General features: G+C 43.5%; 1 protein-coding gene and 1 non-coding gene across 2 annotated transcripts in view; one reads left to right on the forward strand and one right to left on the reverse strand.

The window, feature by feature from the left end:
* The window catches only part of LOC135516589 (plexin-A4-like), a 331062-nt gene that overhangs the window by 94706 nt on the left and 225202 nt on the right, over positions 1-11154 (reverse strand). The window lies entirely within an intron of this gene.
* On the forward strand, positions 1833-1902 carry trnap-ugg (transfer RNA proline (anticodon UGG)). The gene has a single exon. It is a non-coding gene; the product is annotated as a tRNA-Pro (tRNA).

Below are 11154 nucleotides of genomic sequence, written 5' to 3' on the forward strand. Positions count from 1 at the left end.
ATAAGGTAGCAGTGATAGCATAAGGTAGCAGTGATAGCGTAAGGTAGCAGTGATAGTGTAAGGTAGCAGTCATAGTGTAAGGTAGCAGTGATAGCGTAAGGTAGCAGTGATAGTATAAGGTAGCAGTGATAGCGTGGGTAGCAGTGATAGTGTAAGGTAGCAGTGATAGCATAAGGTAGCAGTGATAGCGTAAGGTAGCAGTGATAGTGTAAGGTAGCAGTGATAGCGTAAGGTAGCAGTGATAGCGTAAGGTAGCAGTGATAGCGTAAGGTAGCAGTGATAGTGTAAGGTAGCAGTGATAGCGTAAGGTAGCAGTGATAGCGTAAGGTAGCAGTGATAGTGTAAGGTAGCAGTGATAGCGTAAGGTAGCAGTGATAGCGTAAGGAAGCAGTGATAGCGTGGTAGCAGTGATAGCGTAAGGAAGCAGTGATAGCGTAGGTAGCAGTGATAGCGTAAGATAGCAGTGATAGCGTAAGGTAGCAGTGATAGCGTAAGGTAGCAGTGATAGCGTAAGGTAGCAGTGATAGCGTAAGGTAGCAGTGATAGCGTAAGGTAGCAGTGATAGTGTAAGGTAGCAGTGATAGCGTAAGGTAGCAGTGATAGCGTAAGGTAGCAGTGATAGTGTAAGGTAGCAGTGATAGCGTAAGGTAGCAGTGATAGCGTAAGGTAGCAGTGATAGTGTAAGGTAGCAGTGATAGTGTAAGGTAGCAGTGATAGTGTAAGGTTGAGTGTACTATAGTAAACCTACTTAACAGTATTGGTTGTGTGGTGTAGGTGTGTCTCAGTGGGGTAGACACTACAGAGAGGATCCAGACATACAGACAGAGGGAAGACACACAGCAGGGAGCCAAGAGATGAGGGGGTACAGGAGCAACCCCCCTTTCTGCCCTCCTCTCAGGAAGACAAATATTCCCACAGTACCCAGCAACAGCAGTAACTACCTCGCTCTCTCTCAATTCAATTCATTTCAAGGGGCTTTATTGGCATGGGAAATAAATGTTTACAGTAAATATTACACTAAATTGTAATTAAATCGCTAATATGGCCTATTTATTGCCTTACCTTTTTTACTCCATATGCACACACTGTATATAGATTTTTCTATTGTGTTATTGACTGTATGTTTGTTTATTCCATGTGTATCTCTGTGTTGCTGTTTTTTGTCATACTGCTTTGCTTTATCTTGGCCAGGTCGCAGTTGTAAATGAGAACTTGTTCTCAACTGGCCTACCTGGTTAAATAAAGGTGAAATATATATATATATATTTTTAAACACAAATTCGAAAAAATAAAGACATTTCAAATGTCATTATGTCTATATATAGTGTTGTAGCGATGTGCACGTATTTAAAGATAAAAAGGGAAAATAAATCAACATAAATATGGGTTGTATTTACAATGGTGTTTGTTCTTCACTGGTTGCCCTTTTCTTGTGGCAACAGGTTACAAACCTTGCTGCTGTGATGGCACACTGTGGTATTTCACCCAATAGATAAGGGAGTTTATCAAATGTTTTATTTGTTTTCAAATTATTTGTTGGTCTGAGTAATCTGATCTAACATGCTCATACAATTGGCAGGAGGTTGGGGAGTGCAGATCAGTTTCCACCTCATTTCCTGTCTTCTCTTGATAGCCAGATCTGCCTACGGCGGCCTTTCTCAATAGCAAGGCTATGCTCACTGAGTTTGTACATAGTCAAAGTTTTCCTTAAGTTTGGGTCAGTCACAGTGGTCAGGTATTCTGCCACTGTGTACTCTCTGTTAGCCACATTACAGTCTAGTTTGCTTTTTGTTATCTTATGATTTGGTTGGGTCTAATTGTGTTGTTGTCCTGTGTGGCTCAGTCGGTAGAGCATGGCGCTTGGAACGCCAAGCGTCGTGGGTTCGATTCCCGCTGGGACCACCCATATGTAAAAGTAGTGGCCCCAGCCGACTTGTAAGTCGCTTTGGACAAAAGCGTCTGCTAAATGGGATATATATATATTGTCCTGGGGCTCTGTGGGGTGTGTTTGTGTTTGTGAACAGAGCCAGCGCCAGGACCAGCTTGCTTAGGGGACTCTTCTCCAGGTTCATCTTTCTGTAGGTGACGGCTGTTATGGAAGGTTTTGGAATCGCTTTTATGTTGTAGAATTTATTTGATAATTAGCGGGTATCGGCCTAATTCTGCTCTGCATGCATTCTTTAGTGTTCTACGCTCTATACGGACGATATTTGATATTCTTGGTTGGTGAGTGGACCCCAGACCTCACAACCATAAAGGGCAATGGGTTTTATAACTGATTCAAGTATTCTCTAAACTCTCTCTCTCTCTCTAGCGTTCAATTTACACTCCAGTTTGTTTGTCTGAAGAGGATCACACTGTTCAGGGTTCTAAGACTGGTCTAATCTGCATAAGTGTGTGGTGGATGTACACTGTATTGACGTGTGTCAGGCTAGGGTCTATTTTTCTCCACTTCCTGTCTGACTGACGTGCCCAAAGTAAACTGCCTGTTACTCAGGACCAGACGCCAGGACATGCATATCATTGGTACCATTGGATAGAAAACACTTTGAAGTGTGTAGAAATGTTAAAATAAATTATGTCATGTATGAGACACAATTGAAAATCCAAAGAAAAAACACCCAGAAAATAATTTATTTTGAGAGCCCATGCTTTTTCAATGGAAAGTTATGGGTGCTATGCAATTTCAGATCCAAGATTGCAGTTCCTATGGATTCCTATGGTGCGCAATTCAAATAAATAATCATAATATTAAACATTTATGAACATACAAGTATCTTATATCAGTTAAAAGCATAAATTATTGTTGGGCACGTCAGTAAGGATGGAAATTCTGAAAAAATGACCCTAGCCCTGAGAAGTTAATATGATTATTTATGGGAAGTGCGCGCCCTTGAATTTCACTGGAAGTTGTCGACAGGTGTGCCGCTTGTGAGACGCCAAGCCCTAAGAAGTTTTAACCCTGCATGAGTTTAGAATGAACTGACTCTGTGGCAACACATAACTCAATCTATCTCATTTTGATGTTCTCTCTCTTTTGTAATCTCTTCCTCTCTGTCTCTCTCCTCTCTCTCTCTCTCTCTCTCTCTCTCTCTCTCTCTCTCTCTCTCCTCTCTCTCTCTCTCTCTCTCTCTCTCTCTCTCTCCTCTCTCTCTCTCTCTCTCTCTCTCTCTCTCTCTCTCTCTCTCTCTTTCTTTCTGGGCATGACTATCATCCTTCCTCTCTCACTCTCTGCCTCTCCATTTACCTCTCCTTCTCACCCCCCCACCCCTTTCACTCTCCCTTCACTTCTCCTTCTCTCCCCCACCTCTCTCACTCTCCCTTCACTTCTCCTTCTCTCCCCACACCTCTCTCACTCTCCCTTAACCTCTCCTTCTCACCCCCCCACCCCTTTCACTCTCCCTTCACTTCTCCTTCTCTCCCCCCACCTCTCTCACTCTCCCTTCACTTCTCCTTCTCTCCCCACACCTCTCTCACTCTCCCTTCACCTCTCCTTCTCTCCCCACACCTCTCTCACTCTCCCTTCACTTCTCCTTCTCACCCCACACCTCTCTCACTCTCCCTTCACCTCTCCTTCTCTCCCCACACCTCTCTCACTCTCCCTTCACCTCTCCTTCTCTCCCCACACCTCTCACTCTCCCTTCACCTCTACATTCTCTCCCCCACCTCTCTCCTTCTCCCTTCACCTCTCCTTCTCTCCCCCCACCTCTCCTTCTCTCCCCCACCCTCTCCCTCTCCCTTCACCTCTCTATCTCTCCCCCCACCTCCCTCTCCCTCCTTCCCCCTGCTTCCCTCCAGGCTTTCATCTCTACCAGGTTAGATTACTGCCTGTCTGCCAGCGTTCCTGGAAGCTTTTTATCTCTGCTTTCCTTTGTCTAGAAAAACGTGGGGACTAGGGAGAGTGAGAGAGAGAGTGTGTGTGTGTGAGAGAGAGAGAGAGAGAGAGAGAGAGAGAGAGAGAGAGAGAGAGAGAGAGAGAGAGAGAGAGAGAGAGGGAGAGAGACAGAGACAGAGACAGAGAGAGAGAGAGAGAGAGAGAGAGAGAGAGAGAGAGAGAGAGAGAGAGAGAGAGAAAGAGGCTTTTCCTCTGTGAGTCTGTGTTTTGGGCATTGATTTCAGAGCTTTTGGTAGTTAACCTGCGCAGCTCCAACCCAGCGTGCTGATGGTTAATTTCCCCCTGGTCTGTCTCCGAACGCCCACTCAAATCGTAGCTGCTGCAGCGCAGTGCTAGCTAGGACTGCTGGGTAGAATTCACGAGGGGGAGAAGGAGGTAGAGAGGGGGAGAGAGGTAGAGGGAGGGGAGATGGCGAAAGAGAGAGATGGGCACTCACACACACATCGAAAAGCACTGCAAAAGCACTGCAAACACTGTATTACACAACTAACAGCAGCAAAATCCAAATAAAAAAGTCAATTCACAAGGGAGGGAGAGCCAGGGATGTTCACAGCATAGTACACCTCCCAGCTATTAATACTGACTCCAATCCCCACACTACACACGCCCCTAGTGGGAAGAATAGAAGGGGGTCTTTGGGATATATGATCACCACCAAATCACTAAAAGACAGATGAAACACCAGGTATCACTTCTCATGTGGCAATGCAACGGTACTTTGAAGGCACACAAAGAAACTGATTGATTAAACAACATCTGCAGATTAATTCTGCAACATGCATAATTCATAAACATGTGTATGCAGAGAGTTACAACAAACATCATGTGTTGGACGTTCCAGGATTCCAAGAAAACTGTTCTGTTGCAGCATCTGGGAGGCAGTGTTGTTCAGTTGATGCCGGGAAGTTAATTCAGCACATACTGTAGCTAGCATGTGTGTGTGTCTGTGTGTGTGTGTGTCTGTGTGTGTGAGACAGCACACAGGTGTTTACTCTATGCGTACGTGTGTTCACTTTAGACTCAAGCGCAGACTAACGGTGGAGGTGTGTCTGTATGAGTGAATGAGTGTGTGTGTGTGTGTGTGTGTGTGTGTGTGTGTGTGTGTGTGTGTGTGTGTGTGTGTGTGTGTGTGTGTGAGAGAGAGAGAGAGAGAGAGAGTGAGAGACAGAGAAAGACGGGGGAGAATGGGGGAGAGAGGGGGTGAGGGGGAGAGAGGGGGAGAGAGTGGGGTGAGGAGGAGAGAGAGCTGACAGCTTGCTTACGAACAGCAGTGAAGGTTTAATTATAGAAGGCCCTGCAACTGTTTGCACCTCAGCTCCAGCCCAGGGTGCCTGACTCTGTGTGTGTGTGTGTGTGTGTGTGTGTGTGTGTGTGTGTGTGTGTGTGTGTGTGTGTGTGTGTGTGTGTGTGTGTGTGTGTGTGTGTGTGTGTGTGTGTGTGTGTGTGTGTGTGTGTGTGTGTGTGTGTGTGTGTGTGTGTGTGGAGGGGAGACTGTGTCAGTGGGCTAGAGCAGGAGAGCAGAGTTCACCTGAGACTCCCTACAGGTACTGTTACTAATCACAGTCCAATATTAATGTCCCACCTGAGACTCCCTGCAGGTACTGTTACAAATCACAGAACAGGGTAGGGTCACACTGCTGCACTGAGGATGGGAGTGTCTGTCTGTCTGTCTGTCTGTCTGTCTGTCTGTCTGTCTGTCTGTCTGCCCATGTACCTACCGTTGTATGTGTATGTTGTTGTGCACGAATCTGAAAATACTATGGGTATGTGTACGTTACACGTGTGTGTCAGCAGGTGTGTGTCCATCATGTTTACCTGTGTTGCTGACACACAGGTCAGCCTTGAGAGGATATCAGATTACAACAGGAACTCTGTTTATCACTCAGTATGTTTCCTTGTGCTTTCATCTTACCCCATACACATGACAACATATCAGCCTCATCACTTTATCATGGCAGGCCTACAATAACACCACCACATCTCTCTGCCTCTGCCTCTGCCTCTGCCTCTGCCTCTGCCTCTGCTCTCTCTCTCTCTCTCTCTCTCTCTCTCTCTCTCTCTCCCTCTCTCTCTCTCTTTCTCTCTCTCTCTCAATTCAATTCAATTCAAGGGGCTTTATTGGCATGGGAAACATGTGTTAACATTGCCAAAGCAAGTAAGGTAAACAATAAAAATTAACAGTAGACATCACACATACAGAAGTTTCAAAACAATAAAGACATTGAAAATGTCATATTATATATATATATACAGTGTTTTTACAAGGTACGAATTTGAAAGGACACAAGATAAAATAAATAAGCATAGATATGGGTTGTATTTACAATGGTGCTTGTTCCTCACTGGTTGCCCTTTTCTCGTGGCAACAGGTCACAAATCTTGCTGCTCTGATGGCACACTGTGGAATTTCACCCAGTAGATATGGGAGTTTTTCAAAATTGGATTTGTTTTCGAATTCTTTGTGGATCTGTGTAATCTGAGGGAAATATGTCTCTCTAATATGGTCATACATTGGGCAGGAGGTTAGGAAGTGCAGCTCAGTTTCCACCTCATTTTGTGGGCAGTGAGCACATAGCCTGTCTTCTCTTGAGAGCCATGTCTGCCTACGGCGGCCTTTCTCAATAGCAAGGCTATGCTCGCTGAGTCTGTACATAGTCAAAGCTTTCCTTAATTTTGGGTCAGTCACAGTGGTCAGGTATTCTGCCGCTGTGTACTCTCTGTGTAGGGCCAAATAGCATTCTAGTTTGCTCTGTTTTTTTGTTAATTCTTTCCAATGTGTCAAGTAATTATCTTTTTGTTTTCTCATGATTTGGTTGGGTCTAATTGTGCTGCTGTCATGGGGCTCTGTAGGGTGTGTTTGTGTTTGTGAACAGAGCCCCAGGACCAGCTTGCTTAGGGGACTCTTCTCCAGGTTCATCTCTCTGTAGGTGATGGCTTTGTTGTGGAAGGTTTGGGAATCGCTTCCTTTTAGGTGGTTATAGAATTTAACAGCTCTTTTCTGGATTTTGATAATTAGTGGGTATCGGCCTAATTCTGCTCTGCATGCACTATTTGGTGTTCTACGTTGTACACGGAGGATATTTTTGCAGAATTCTGCGTGCAGAGTCTCAATTTGGTGTTTGTCCCATTTTGTAAAGTCTTGGTTGGTGAGCGGACCCCAGACCTCACAACCATAAAGGGCAATGGGCTCTATGACTGATTCAAGTATTTTTAGCCAAATCCTAATTGGTATGTTGAAATTTATGTTCCTTTTGATGGCATAGAATGCCCTTCTTGCCTTGTCTCTCAGATCGTTCACAGCTTTGTGGAAGTTACCTGTGGCGCTGATGTTTAGGCCAAGGTATGTATAGTTTTTTGTGTGCTCTAGGGCAACAGTGTCTAGATGGAATTTGTATTTGTGGTCCTGGTGACTGGACCTTTTTTGGAACACCATTATTTTGGTCTTACTGAGATTTACTGTCAGGGCCCAGGTCTGACAGAATCTGTGCATAAGATCTAGGTGCTGCTGTAGGCCCTCCTTGGTTGGTGACAGAAGCACCAGATCATCAGCAAACAGCAGACATTTGACTTCAGATTCTAGTAGGGTGAGGCCGGGTGCTGCAGACTTTTCTAGTGCCCGTGCCAGTTCGTTGATATATATGTTGAAGAGGGTGGGGCTTAAGCTGCATCCCTGTCTAACCCCACGACCCTGTGTGAAGTAATTTGTGTGTTTTTTGCCAATTTTAACCGCACACTTGTTGTTTGTGTACATGGATTTTATGATGTCGTATGTTTTACCCCCAACACCACTTTCCATCAGTTTGTATAGCAGACCCTCATGCCAAATTGAGTCGAAGGCTTTTTTGAAATCAACAAAGCATGAGAAGACTTTGCCTTTGTTTTGGTTTGTTTGGTTGTCAATTAGGGTGTGCAGGGTGAATACATGGTCTGTTGTACGGTAATTTGGTAAAAAGCCAATTTGACATTTGCTCAGTACATTGTTTTCATTGAGGAAGTGCACGAGTCTGCTGTTAATGATAATGCAGAGGATTTTCCCAAGGTTACTGTTGACGCATATTCCACGGTAGTTATTGGGGTCAAATTTGTCTCCATTTTTGTGGATTGGGGTGATCAGTCCTTGGTTCCAAATATTGGGGAAGATGCCAGAGCTAAGGATGATGTTAAAGAGTTTTAGTATAGCCAATTGGAATTTGTTGTCTGTATATTTGATCATTTCATTGAGGATACCATCAACACCACAGGCCTTTTTGGGTTGGAGGGTTTTTTATTTTATCCTGTAACTCATTCAATGTAATGGAAGAATCCAGTGGGTTCTGGTAGTCTTTAATAGTTGATTCTAAGATCTGTATTTGATCATGTATATGTTTTTGCTCTTTATTCTTTGTTATAGAGATTGGAGAAGTGGTTTACCCATACATCTCCATTTTGGATAGATAATTCTTCGTGTTGTTGTTTGTTTAGTGTTTTCCAATTTTCCCAGAAGTGGTTAGAGTCTATGGATTCTTCAATTACATTGAGCTGATTTCTGACATGCTGTTCCTTCTTTTTCCGTAGTGTATTTCTGTATTGTTTTAGTGATTCACCATCATCTCTCTCTCTCTCTCTCTCTCTCTCTCTTTCTCTCTCTCTCTCTCTCTCTCTCTCTCTCTCTCTGCGGTAGTTCTTGTGTGCTGGCAGTTAGCCAAGGCCAAGCTAAAACGAAAAAAGGTTTTTACAATTCCTGACATTTAATCCTAGTAAAAAAATCCCTGTCTATGGTCAGTTAGGATCACTTTATTTTAAGAATGGGAATGATTTATTTCAGCTTTTATTTCTTTCATCACAATCCCAGTGGGTCAGAAGTTTACATACACTCAAATAGTATTTGGTAACATTGCCTTTAAATTGTTTAACTTGGGTCAAACATTTCGGGTAGCCTTTCACAAGCTTCCCACAATAAGTTGGGTACATTTTGGCCCATTCCTCCTGCCAGAGCAGGTGTAACTGAGTCAGATTTGTAGGCTTCCTTGCTCGCTCCTTGCTTGCTTTTTCAGTTTTGCCAACAAATTTTCTATAAGATTGAGGTCAGGGATTTGTGATGGCCACTCCAATACCTTGACTTTGTTGTCCTTAAGCCATTTTGCCACAACTTTTGAAGTATGCTTGGGGTCATTGTCCATTTGGAAGACCCATTTGCGACCAAGCTTTAACTTCCTGACTGACGTCTTGAGATGTCAATATATCCACATCTTTTTCCATCCTCATGATACCATCTATTTTGTGAAGTGCACGAGTCCCTCCTGCAGCAAAGCACCCCCACAACTTGATGCTGCCACCCCTGTGCTTCGCGGTTGGGATGTGGTCTTCGGCTTGCAAGCTTCCCCCTTTTTCCTCCAAACATAACGATGGTCATTATGGCCAAACAGTTCTATTTTTGTTTCATCAGACCAGAGGGCATTTCTCCAAAAAGTACGATATTTGTCTCCATGTGTAGTTGCAAACCGTAGTCTGGGTGTTTTATGGCGGTTTTGGAGCAGTGGCTACTTCCTTGCTGAGCGGCCTTTCAGGTTATGTTGACATAGGACTTTGTTTTACTGTGGATATAGATACTTTTGTACCTGTTTCCCCCAGCATCTTCACAATGTCCTTTGCTGTTGTTGTGGGATTGATTTGCACTGTTCGCACTAAAGTACGTTCATCTCTATGGGATAGAACACGTCTCCTTCCTGAGGGGTATGATGGCTGCATGTCCCATGGTGTTTATACTTGCGTACTATTGTTTGTACAGATGAATGTGGTACCTTCAGGTGTTTGGAAATTGCTCCCAAGGATGAATCAGACTTGTGGGGGTCTACAATTCGTTTTCTGAGGTCTTGGCTGATTTCTTTTGATTTTCCCATGATGCCAAGCAAAGAGGCACTGAGTTTGAAGGTAGGCCTTCAAATATATCCACAGGTACACCTCCAATTGGCTCAAATGATGTCAATTAGCCTATCAGAAGATTCTAAAGCCAGGACATCATTTTCTGGAATTTTCCAAGCTGTTAAAAGGGACAGTCAACTTAGTGTATGTAAACTTCTGACCCACTGGAATTGTGATACAGTGAATTATAAGTGAAATAATCTGTCTGTAAACAATTGTTGGAAAAATTACTTGTGTCATGCACAAAGTAGATGTCCTAACCAACTTGCCAAAACTATAGATTGTAAACAAGAAATTTTTGGAGTTTTGAAAAATGAGTTTTAATGACTCCAATGACTCCAACTCCAAGTGTATTTAAACTTCCGACTTCAACTGTATGTGTGCTTGTGTAGGGTTGCTTTCTCACTGCAGTAATGTTGATGTCTCCATCACCTAACCTGTGAAGGATCAGGACACTGGGGTCTACTGAGGTCTAATAAATAACATAGACATCACCTAGAACCCATCCATGTAGCTGTGAGTACTCTAAATAACAGAGACATCACCTAGAATCCATCCATGTAGCTGTGAGTACTCTAAATAACAGAGACATCACCTAGAATCCATCCATGTAGCTGTGAGTACTCTAAATAACAGAGAATCACCTAGAACCCATCCATGTAGCTGTGAGTACTCTAAATAACAGAGACATCACCTAGAATCCATCCATGTAGCTGTGAGTACTCTAAATAACAGAGAATCACCTAGAACCCATCCAACTAGCTGTGAGTACTCTAAATAACATAGACATCACCTAGAATCCATCCATGTAGCTGTGAGTACTCTAAATAACAGAGACATCACCTAGAATCCATCCATGTAGCTGTGAGTACTCTAAATAACAGAGACATCACCTAGAATCCATCCAACTAGCTGTGAGTACGCTAAATAACAGAGACATCACCTAGAATCCATCCATGTAGCTGTGAGTACTCTAAATAACAGAGACATCACCTAGAATCCATCCATGTAGCTGTGAGTACTCTAAATAACAGAGACATCACCTAGAATCCATCCAACTAGCTGTGAGTACTCTAAATAACAGAGACATCACCTAGAATCCATCCATGTAGCTGTGAGTACTCTAAATAACAGAGACATCACCTAGAATCCATCCATGTAGCTGTGAGTACTCTAAATAACAGAGACATCACCTAGAATCCATCCATGTAGCTGTGAGTACTCTAAATAACAGAGACATCACCTAGAATCCATCCATGTAGCTGTGAGTACTCTAAATAACAGAGACATCACCTAGAACCCATCCATGTAGCTGTGAGTACTCTAAATAACAGAGACATCACCTAGAATCCATCCAT

Source organism: Oncorhynchus masou, chromosome 27 (assembly GCF_036934945.1).
Source record: "Oncorhynchus masou masou isolate Uvic2021 chromosome 27, UVic_Omas_1.1, whole genome shotgun sequence".
NCBI classification, from domain to species: Eukaryota; Metazoa; Chordata; class Actinopteri; order Salmoniformes; family Salmonidae; genus Oncorhynchus; species Oncorhynchus masou.